Source organism: Mizuhopecten yessoensis, unplaced genomic scaffold (genome assembly GCF_002113885.1).
Source record: "Mizuhopecten yessoensis strain PY_sf001 unplaced genomic scaffold, ASM211388v2 scaffold8853, whole genome shotgun sequence".
NCBI classification, from domain to species: Eukaryota; Metazoa; Mollusca; class Bivalvia; order Pectinida; family Pectinidae; genus Mizuhopecten; species Mizuhopecten yessoensis.
This window is the reverse complement of record NW_018407755.1, coordinates 10,285-20,975: the sequence shown is the minus strand read 5'-3', so window position 1 is coordinate 20,975 and position 10,691 is coordinate 10,285. Positions and strand designations below refer to the sequence as shown.

Genomic DNA, 10,691 nt, shown 5'->3' with positions numbered 1-10,691 from the left:
GGGGGGAAAGAATCAGCTAGACAATAGTTTCCCCTCTTGTTACTAATACAGAGGGGGGAAAGAATCAGCTAGCCAATAGTTTCCCCCCTAGTTACTAATACAGAGAGGGGGGAAAGAATCAGCTAGTCAATAGTTTTCCCCCTAGTTATTAATACAGAGGGGGGAAAGAATCAGCTAGTCAATAGTTTTCCCCTGGTTACTTATACAGAGGGGGGAAAGAATCAGCTAGACAATAGTTTCCCCCAGGTTACTAATACAGAGGGGGAAAGAATCAGCTAGACAATAGTTTCCCTCCTGGTTACTAATACAGAGGGGGGAAAGAATCATACAGACAATAAGTTCCCCCTGGTTACTAATACCGAGAGGGGGGAAAGAATCAGCTAGACAATAGTTTCCCCCAGGTTACTAATACAGAGGGGGAAAGAATCAGCTAGACAATAGTTTCCCTCCTGGTTACTAATACAGAGGGGGGAAAGAATCAGCTAGTCATTAGTTCCCCCCCTAGTTACTAATACAGAGAGGGGGAAAGAATCGGCTAGACAATAGTTTTCCCCTGGTTACTTATACAGAGGGGGGAAAGAATCAGCTAGCCAATAGTTTCCGCCCTAGTTACTAATACAGAGAGGGGGGAAAGAATCGGCTAGACAATAGTTGTCCCCCTAGTTACTAATACAGAGAGGGGGGAAAGAATCAGCTAGCCAATAGTTTCCCCCTGGTTACTAATATATAGAGGGGGGAAAGAATCGGCTAGACAATAGTTTTCCCCTGGTTACTAATACAGAGGGGGGAAAGAATCAGCTAGCCAATAGTTTCCCCCCTGGGTACTAATACAGAGAGGGGGGAAAGAATCAGCTAGCCAATAGTTTCCCTCCTGGTTACTTATACAGAGGGGGAAAAGAATCAGCTAGACAATAGTTTCCCCCTGGTTACTAATACAGAGGGGGGAAAGAATCAGCTAGCCAATAGTTTCCCCCCTAGTTACTAATACAGAGAGGGGGGAAAGAATCAGCTAGCCAATAGTTTCCCTCCTAGTTACTAATACAGAGAGGGGGGAAAGAATCAGCTAGCCAATAGTTTCCCCCCTAGTTACTAATACAGAGAGGGGGGAAAGAATCAGCTAGACAATAGTTTCCCCCTTGGTTACTAATACAGAGAGGGGGGAAAGAATCAGCTAGCCAATAGTTTCCCCCCTAGTTACTAATACAGAGAGGGGGGAAAGAATCAGCTAGACAATAGTTTCCCCCCTAGTTACTAATACAGAGAGGGGGGAAAGAATCAGCTAGACAATAGTTTCCCCCCTAGTTACTAATACAGAGAGGGGGGAAAGAATCAGCTAGACAATAGTTTCCCCCCTAGTTACTAATACAGAGAGGGGGGAAAGAATCAGCTAGACAATAGTTTCCCCCCTAGTTACTAATACAGAGAGGGGGGAAAGAATCAGCTAGACAATAGTTTCCCCCCTAGTTACTAATACAGAGAGGGGGGAAAGAATCAGCTAGACAATAGTTTCCCCCCTAGTTACTAATACAGAGAGGGGGGAAAGAATCAGCTAGACAATAGTTTCCCCCCTAGTTACTAATACAGAGAGGGGGGAAAGAATCAGCTAGACAATAGTTTCCCCCCTAGTTACTAATACAGAGAGGGGGGAAAGAATCAGCTAGACAATAGTTTCCCCCCTTGTTACTAATACAGAGAGGGGGGAAAGAATCAGCTAGACAATAGTTTCCCCCCTAGTTACTAATACAGAGAGGGGGGAAAGAATCAGCTAGACAATAGTTTCCCCCCTAGTTACTAATACAGAGAGGGGGGAAAGAATCAGCTAGACAATAGTTTCCCCCCTAGTTACTAATACAGAGAGGGGGGAAAGAATCAGCTAGACAATAGTTTCCCCCCTAGTTACTAATACAGAGAGGGGGGAAAGAATCAGCTAGACAATAGTTTCCCCCCTAGTTACGAATACAGAGAGGGGGGAAAGAATCAGCTAGACAATAGTTTCCCCCCTAGTTACTAATACAGAGAGGGGGGAAAGAATCAGCTAGACAATAGTTTCCCCCCTAGTTACTAATACAGAGAGGGGGGAAAGAATCAGCTAGACAATAGTTTCCCCCCTAGTTACTAATACAGAGAGGGGGGAAAGAATCAGCTAGACAATAGTTTCCCCCCTAGTTACTAATACAGAGAGGGGGGAAAGAATCAGCTAGACAATAGTTTCCCCCCTAGTTACTAATACAGAGAGGGGGGAAAGAATCAGCTAGACAATAGTTTCCCCCCTAGTTACTAATACAGAGAGGGGGGAAAGAATCAGCTAGACAATAGTTTCCCCCCTAGTTACTAATACAGAGAGGGGGGAAAGAATCAGCTAGACAATAGTTTCCCCCCTAGTTACTAATACAGAGAGGGGGGAAAGAATCAGCTAGACAATAGTTTCCCCCCTAGTTACTAATACAGAGAGGGGGGAAAGAATCAGCTAGACAATAGTTTCCCCCCTAGTTACTAATACAGAGAGGGGGGAAAGAATCAGCTAGACAATAGTTTCCCCCCTAGTTACTAATACAGAGAGGGGGGAAAGAATCAGCTAGACAATAGTTTCCCCCCTAGTTACTAATACAGAGAGGGGGGAAAGAATCAGCTAGACAATAGTTTCCCCCCTAGTTACTAATACAGAGAGGGGGGAAAGAATCAGCTAGACAATAGTTTCCCCCCTAGTTACTAATACAGAGAGGGGGGAAAGAATCAGCTAGACAATAGTTTCCCCCCTAGTTACTAATACAGAGAGGGGGGAAAGAATCAGCTAGACAATAGTTTCCCCCCTAGTTACTAATACAGAGAGGGGGGAAAGAATCAGCTAGACAATAGTTTCCCCCCTAGTTACTAATACAGAGAGGGGGGAAAGAATCAGCTAGACAATAGTTTCCCCCCTAGTTACTAATACAGAGAGGGGGGAAAGAATCAGCTAGACAATAGTTTCCCCCCTAGTTACTAATACAGAGAGGGGGGAAAGAATCAGCTAGACAATAGTTTCCCCCCTAGTTACTAATACAGAGAGGGGGGAAAGAATCAGCTAGACAATAGTTTCCCCCCTAGTTACGAATACAGAGAGGGGGGAAAGAATCAGCTAGCCAATAGTTTCCCCCCTAGTTACTAATACAGAGAGGGGGGAAAGAATCAGCTAGACAATAGTTTCCCCCCTAGTTACTAATACAGAGAGGGGGGAAAGAATCAGCTAGCCAATAGTTTCCCCTCTAGTTACTAATACAGAGAGGGGGGAAAGAATCAGCTAGCCAATAGTTTCCCCTCTAGTTACTAATACAGAGGGGGGAAAGAATCAGCTAGCCAATAGTTCCCCCCCTATGTACTAATACAGAGAGGGGGGAAAAGAATCAGCTAAAGGTTTAAGAATCAGCTAGCCAATTGTTTCCCCTTAGTTAATAATACAGAGAGGAGGGGAAAGAATCAGCTGGCCAATAACTTCCCCCCTAATAACTAATACGTAGGAAAAGTATTGGCTAGTCACCAATATCCCTCATTAACAAACACTACAAGGGGGAGCATTAACTAGCAGATTTCTTCCTCGGGGAAAAAATAATAATATGGGGTGGGGGGAAAGAATTAGCTAGCTGATTTCTTCCCCCGGGGAAAAAACTAACTGAGGGGGGAAAGAATCAGCTAGCTGATTCATTCCCCCGGGGAAAGAATCAACTAGCCTATTTCTTCCCCGGGGAAAGAATCAGCTAGCCTATTTCTTCCCCGGGGAAAGAATTAGCTAGCTGATTTTTTCCCCGGGGAAACTTTCAGGCGGGGAAGGAAATGACTTCTACACCGGTAAATAGACATTGTTTTACCTCCAAAATAAAGTTAGGGGGTATACTTAAATCAGGTTGTCTGTCTGTCTGTAGACGGAATCTTCTGGACTATTCCTACAGTTGTCATCCAAATCCTCACTGTGCACTTTCACTTTATTTTTCAACTCAATCATTTTTAGCCCACCATCATCAGGTGGGCTAAAAAAATGACCTTTTATCCGTGTTTGGCATCAGTCTGTTCTTAACATTTGTTGATATCACTTTTTCTCAAAAAGTCCTGAATGGATCTTTCTCAAATTTCATACTGAAGATTCGCATTGGTCCAAAGTTGTGCATGTTTCATTTTGGGAATTATTAGAAAAAAACAAGATGGTGCCATGCATCTATTTTTTATTCTGACGTTTTAAGTTTGTTACTTGTATCAATAGTTCTGAAATTTCATATGTAGGTTCCCCTTGACCCATATATGTAGTTTTGCATGTTATATTTTCCTTTAGTTTATTATTGTGCATGTTTCATTTTGGAACTGATTGAAAAAATAAAGATAGTCACTTGGCAGCCATCTTGGTTTTCGATATTCAAAGTTTGTTATCGCTATTTCTCAAGAAGTAATCAATGACCACACATTAAAAGGACGCTCTCAAACCCAGTGGCATGGACATTGTAATCAAAAGTTGTTACAAGATACTTTTACTGTTGACAAGACTACCAATCCAACAGATAAGAGAAATTAAGGGAAAAGACAACTTATATATAACTTTATGAAGATCTTACGATGCCAAGATTCCTCTAGGATCTCTTGTTATAATTAGCCAGATCTAGATCTTGTCCAGACAACTTCGCTAACAGTTTCTATCCAAATGTTTTGAACATTTCTTGATGCAGTAACTCTCTTATCTTTTTTTCTTAATAAGTACCTCAGAAATCTTTCTCAATTTCATACGAATTGTCCCCTTGTTTCATAGTTGTGCATGTTTCATTGTGGGACTGATCAGAAATATAAGATGGCGCCAGGCAGCCATCCGGGTTTTGGACAGCTCACGTTTGTTTGCAGTGGAGAATGGACAGAATACTTCAACCTTCAAGTCAGAACGGCGTCCATAATTATTCGTCTTTCATACACCCGTAGACCCCAGATCAAGACATGAACACAGCCTTAACGACAGACATTTCCACTCATCTATCCAAATGCACATACACATATACTCATTCTTCCCATACACCATAACACAATGGAATAGACTTCCAACAGCATCACTCAATGTCCAACACTTCAGCGATTCCAAAGAAGAACCACATGTACCACATAGTGGAAGACATACACAAACAACATAACATCCTAACTATGGCGTTAACGTTTTAACTGCTTTTTATCATATATTTTTATACGCCCGTCAAATTTGTAAACTTTTGTTTGTCCCTCAATCTCCTCCTACATTTTTCGACCGATCTCTTTGAAACTTGGTATACATTATAATCATGATATGAAGTTGTGTCTCCCACAAAAGAATTTAGATTCAATATTTTTTCCAAAAGTTATTGCCCTTTGTTCATTTCAGTTTTCGATTTTTGTCCGGCAATCTCCTCCTACATTTTTCAACGGATCTCTTTGAAACTTGGTATACATTATAATCATGATATGAAGTTGTATCTCCCATAAAAGAATTTAGATTCAATATTTTTTCCAAAAGTTATTGCCCTTTGTTCATTTCAGTATTCGATTTTTGTCCGGCAATCTCCTCCTACATTTTTCAACGGATCTCTTTGAAACTTGGTATACATTATACTCATGATATGAAGTTGTGTCTCCCATAAAAGAATTTAGATTCAATATTTTTTCCAAAAGTTATTGCCCTTTGTTCATTTCAGTATTCAATTTTTGTCCGGCAATTTCCTCCTACATTTTTCAACGGATCTCTTTGAAACTTGGTATACATTATAACCATGATATGAAGTTGTATCTTCCATAAAAGAATTTAGATTCAATATTTTTTCAAAAAGTTATTGCCCTTTGTTCATTTCAGTATTCGATTTTTGTCCGGCAATCTCCTCCTACATTTTTCAACGGATCTCTTTGAAACTTGGTATACATTATAATCATGATATGAAGTTGTGTCTCTCTTAAAATAATTTCAATTTGTTGATTTTTGTAAAAGTTATTGCCCTTTGTTCATTTCAGTATTTGATTTTTTATCCGGAGATTTTCTCCTACATTTGTATAGCATGTCAGCTAACCACTCTTTGAATGATGGAGATCTTATTTCAATGTAAGAAAGTAAATAACACTATATGGCATTCGACGGGGGGCGTATATTGTTCCGCCCCGTGATACTCTTCTTATTATATGATCGCGGGGCGTTCTTGGAGTGAGTAAGATTAATAAATCGGAAGAACTCTCATCAGTGTTTTGGTGGTGTGCTATGCAAACGAAATACCAAGTGAATAGGTACGAATGAATCAAAACTAATACTAATAATAATATACAACATTTATATAGCGCCCTATATAATTTGTAAAAAACACTCTAAAAGCTTTTAAAACACATTAATAAAAATATTCCTACTTTGACAGTTTTATATATATTAGCTAAAATAGGCATACAAATCAGAGTTAAACATTAAGTAAGAAGACAAGTATCTCAATATTCATATGTACACGGCGTCTACGCAAAGAGCCTAAAATGCAGACGTAAAGAGGTGGGTCTTATATCCTTCTTGAATTTAGCCAGGGTTTTCGACTTCCTGATAGCAGCTGGTAAGCTATTCCACAATGTGGCCGAAACTCTCCAAAACACCGGTTTCCATAGGTCACAGTACGAGATTCTAGGACACAAAACAATGATTCTGTCTTCGACCGCAGTGATTGTGACGCCTGATACCGGGGCTTGGTTTGGTTTAATTTTGTTTAACGTCCTATTAACATCTAAGGTCATTTAAGGACGTGCCTCCATGTATGCAATGTATGCGTGCTTGCGTGTGTGTATGCAGGAGACAGGGTATGTTGGAGTGCTTCCCTCCTTCTGAAATTGCGCATCTGATGCCGACTTTATATTGCTATCCCACTGAAATACCATGCCGAAGGCACCGAGCACAGCATCCCGCCCGGTCACATTATACTGACACCGGGTGAACCAGTTGTTGCCGTTCCCCTAATTAATGCAGAACGGTATGCAGGAAATAACAACTACCATTTTGAAGGACTTTAATATGTCCCGGCCTGGGGACAAAACCCATTGCATTCCTCAACTGGGCCGAAATCCTCCAACCGCACCGGTTTCCAAAGGTAACAGTACGAGATTCTGGGACACAACAATGATTCTGTCTTCGACCGCAGTGATTGTGATTACAGGGTGACAAGCTCCTGTGAATACTGGGGAGCTATTCAATTTAGTACTTCGGAACAAATAACAACTCCGGATCCCTTGGTATCGAATGATCATATAATTACCGGCTTAGTGCATACTTCTCACTTTAAACAATTTTCATATATACAAATATAGATATAAATACAGGTAAGTTGGAAAAACATACAATATGGGATGAGTGCTGTTCAATATATGGAATTCCAGATAAGATGGTTAGTTGGTTGTACAGGGTTTAACGCCCTATCAATAACTATAAGGTCATTTAAGGAAGTGGCTACATGTGTATTGTATGAGCCTGCATCTATATCTGTGCGCTGAAGGCATTGGTGTTATAGCGCAGATCTTATGCCGACTTTAAAGTGCTACATGTCCTCAACATGAAATACCATGCTGAAGGCACCCAGTACATCATTTCGCCCGGTCATATTATACTGACAACAACTCACCCGGGAGGTGAGTTTACAAGCCAAATATTTGGTGATTTTTTTTTCACGAAAAGAATGACTAGACTTGTGATGAGTTGATGGGAATATCAGTGCAAAATAACACTTTTTATAAGTTCTGAATCCAAAAACAGATCTGCTCCTGTGTCAAAATTGGATACAAAAAGAGGAGGGAGGCTGGCTCTGATTATCTTCCCAATACCATCTACAATAGTAAACCGATTTTGCAATGGTATCGGGGTGGAGTATAGAAGATTGCAATGGTTAATAACAGAAGTGTCACTTTTGCGGAATTTCTTCGTACTCTAGATGCATGCATGAAATATGAAGCCTGGAAAGATCGGGAAACAAGTAAGTGCAGATTTTATTAACACTGTATTATGAAATCAAATTAATCATTTGTGACATTATAAACGACATGTATTTTGATAGCTTGATGTTTAGTAACTAAGTAGAACTTGTTTTGGTAGGAACCACCAATATTGGATTTAATTTTTACAAATTGTTAAGTATTTGGATTTCGAGAGTTTCAGGAACACAGAAATACTGAGGCGCAGCAGTATATAATTTGTGTTGCAAAGAAGCAAAACACTAACTTACCAAGAGCACATATCAACAACTTTACAGGTAATGTTAAGTAACACCGGATTTTTTTGTACACACCAGTACTGTTTATGTTATTTTCCTTTTGTAAGCTTAAACATGTCCTAAGGCATTGCAGTGTAAATGTTAATGCATATGTATGACTGTATTTTCTCTTACATTGAGGTTTTATCCACGTAAAATTGCGCCAAAGTGTACACGACAGCATGCTGATCCGACTTATGACAAGGATATAGAGGTGCTAACTGAAAAACATAGTTTGCGCTAATCCAACCTTGTTGTTCTCTTTATTGAAGACCTGTTTCATTCCACAGGAACACATAGATTTAGTATTGAGGTTGTTGGTGTGAATATCCTTGGCAACTACATGGTAAATTAAAGGTGCTCATATTGACCCACAAGGTGTCGCATCAATAGTTATTCTGGTATGGTGTCCTGCCGACCAGGAAACTACGGCCAGAAGTGGTCATATAGTGAGGCGGTCAAAACAAACGTCCGTCTGAAATATACACCTCAGAATGTACAAAATGCGCTTCAACCACCTACACCAAAAACAATTAAATCCAACAAGGAAAGAATATTTAAGATACGAAAGGAAAACATCAATCCTATAGGACGAAGACCATCAGTAATGAAACTGATGATGCCATCCTTACAGTTGTACCAAAATCTGTTTAAACCATTATTATCAAAACCGCCAAGCAAGAGTTAAACTTTCCCTGTAAACACTCAATGTTCCCAGTTGTAACAGTTTCTTAGCCCTTAGAGTTTATCTTTGAACTGTATTTGTATATACTGATTATATGTACACGTATAATCGATGATGATGATGATGATGATGATGATGATGATGGTGATGATGATGATGATGTTGATTTGTGTATGCACTGGTCATATGTAAGCGTTTTTCGTTTTGTAAATGCATATCCAGTAAGTTTTAACTTAGGAAAAATAATTACAATGGCATGATACATGTACTCTTAATCTTGTTTATTTTTTAAGAATTGTCATTGTTATTCCATAGAATAACTGCAGCTGTACTATTGATGTTCTATTGATGTCACGCCTCATTCAACCTACAGTCGACGTCATACATAATGTGTCTGGACATTAAATTAGCATGGCATCAATTGCACCGAGACCACTACTTATCCTAAGATGGCCACCATATGTATGGGGCTTGTGCCAAAGGTGGTACCATGCTATCTATTACATAGGACTACCTTTTGTGCGAAGGTGGAAGTTTGCACTTATGTTAAAATGAATGCCCACTATGTAACTTGTGTAGTGTTATCTGTGCGTGCCTACCTGTGTTTCACAATCAAGTTCAAATAGTGTACAACAATAGACTACGTACGGTATGCTTACAGGCACCTGGTAATTTGTTACAGCTATATTTTAACCTAAACTAAGGTGATCAGAGTAATGTTACACGTTTTAGGGATCAAGAACAAGTTCCGCCCAATAGGTAAAATTACTCTTCACACCTTCGTTAAGGTCCAAATAAAAGCTGTAATAAATTTTCAAGTCCCTGTGGATATGCTTACCTATACGTACAGTGCACCTGTGTGGGGTCCATATTATTATCAAGATAATAATAAATTACATATGCTCAAGTCACATCGTAGGAAGGACCGAAACTGATATGCAATTCAAGTTGAGCAGGTATACTTGTCCGTGAGAATACACAGCTCGGTAATTATTTAGTGGTCAACAATACATCTTTTCGTGGTTAACGAGGGGAAAATTCAGCTTGGAGATTAAAAACCATTAATAAATATGATGAACGGATCAAGTTTGCCTTTGATAAACAGGGTGACTTTGTAGTATTGTCAGAGTGGTTTACAGTTTTTCCTAATTGGACTATCGGTAGAATGCCTGAATGTATGATATTTAACTGAATTAGGTCTACTATCAAATAACACTATGCTAGTTGTTACAGATTAAGGCAAAATTACGTGCAAAGCAAAACGCTGTTTTAGGAGTCTCAAAGTCACAAACAAGAATTCATTAAATATATATACATGAAGCATTATCGTCTAGCAATTCTAGTTTTTCAGTCAAAAACTACCATGACTACCATGCTTTGTAAGGTAAACACCTGTCATACTTTTCCCGCATGACGTCTTGTGGTATCAATCATTTATGACGTCAGGATTAAAATAATTGTCGAGTCATGACATTGTGACGTCATATTTAAGGATATGATTCAAAGAAATCTGGATATTTTAGCACGGGTGAGTATTTACTCGAATGAATACATGTTATACCTAGCTGTGATCACAGACAAAAGACTTGCACACCTTGGACTATATGGGCGTTATGTTTCATCAAAAATTGTGTTTGACATGCTGAATTGGGGACTTGCTAGGATGTAATAGTTTTGAAGATGGTACGAAAGCTTAATAACTATCAAAACACAACTGCTTTCCTTGAAGTTCCTTGAATTCTTAGTTTTCAAGTACATGTGTTGAATGT

General features: G+C 39.4%; 1 protein-coding gene across 1 annotated transcript in view; it reads left to right on the top strand.

Annotated features, from left to right (window-relative positions):
• LOC110456825 (putative inactive carboxylesterase 4) overlaps positions 1-10,691 on the top strand; it is a gene marked incomplete at its 3' end in the record, with an annotated part of 19,962 nt that overhangs the window by 7,403 nt on the left and 1,868 nt on the right. The window lies entirely within an intron of this gene.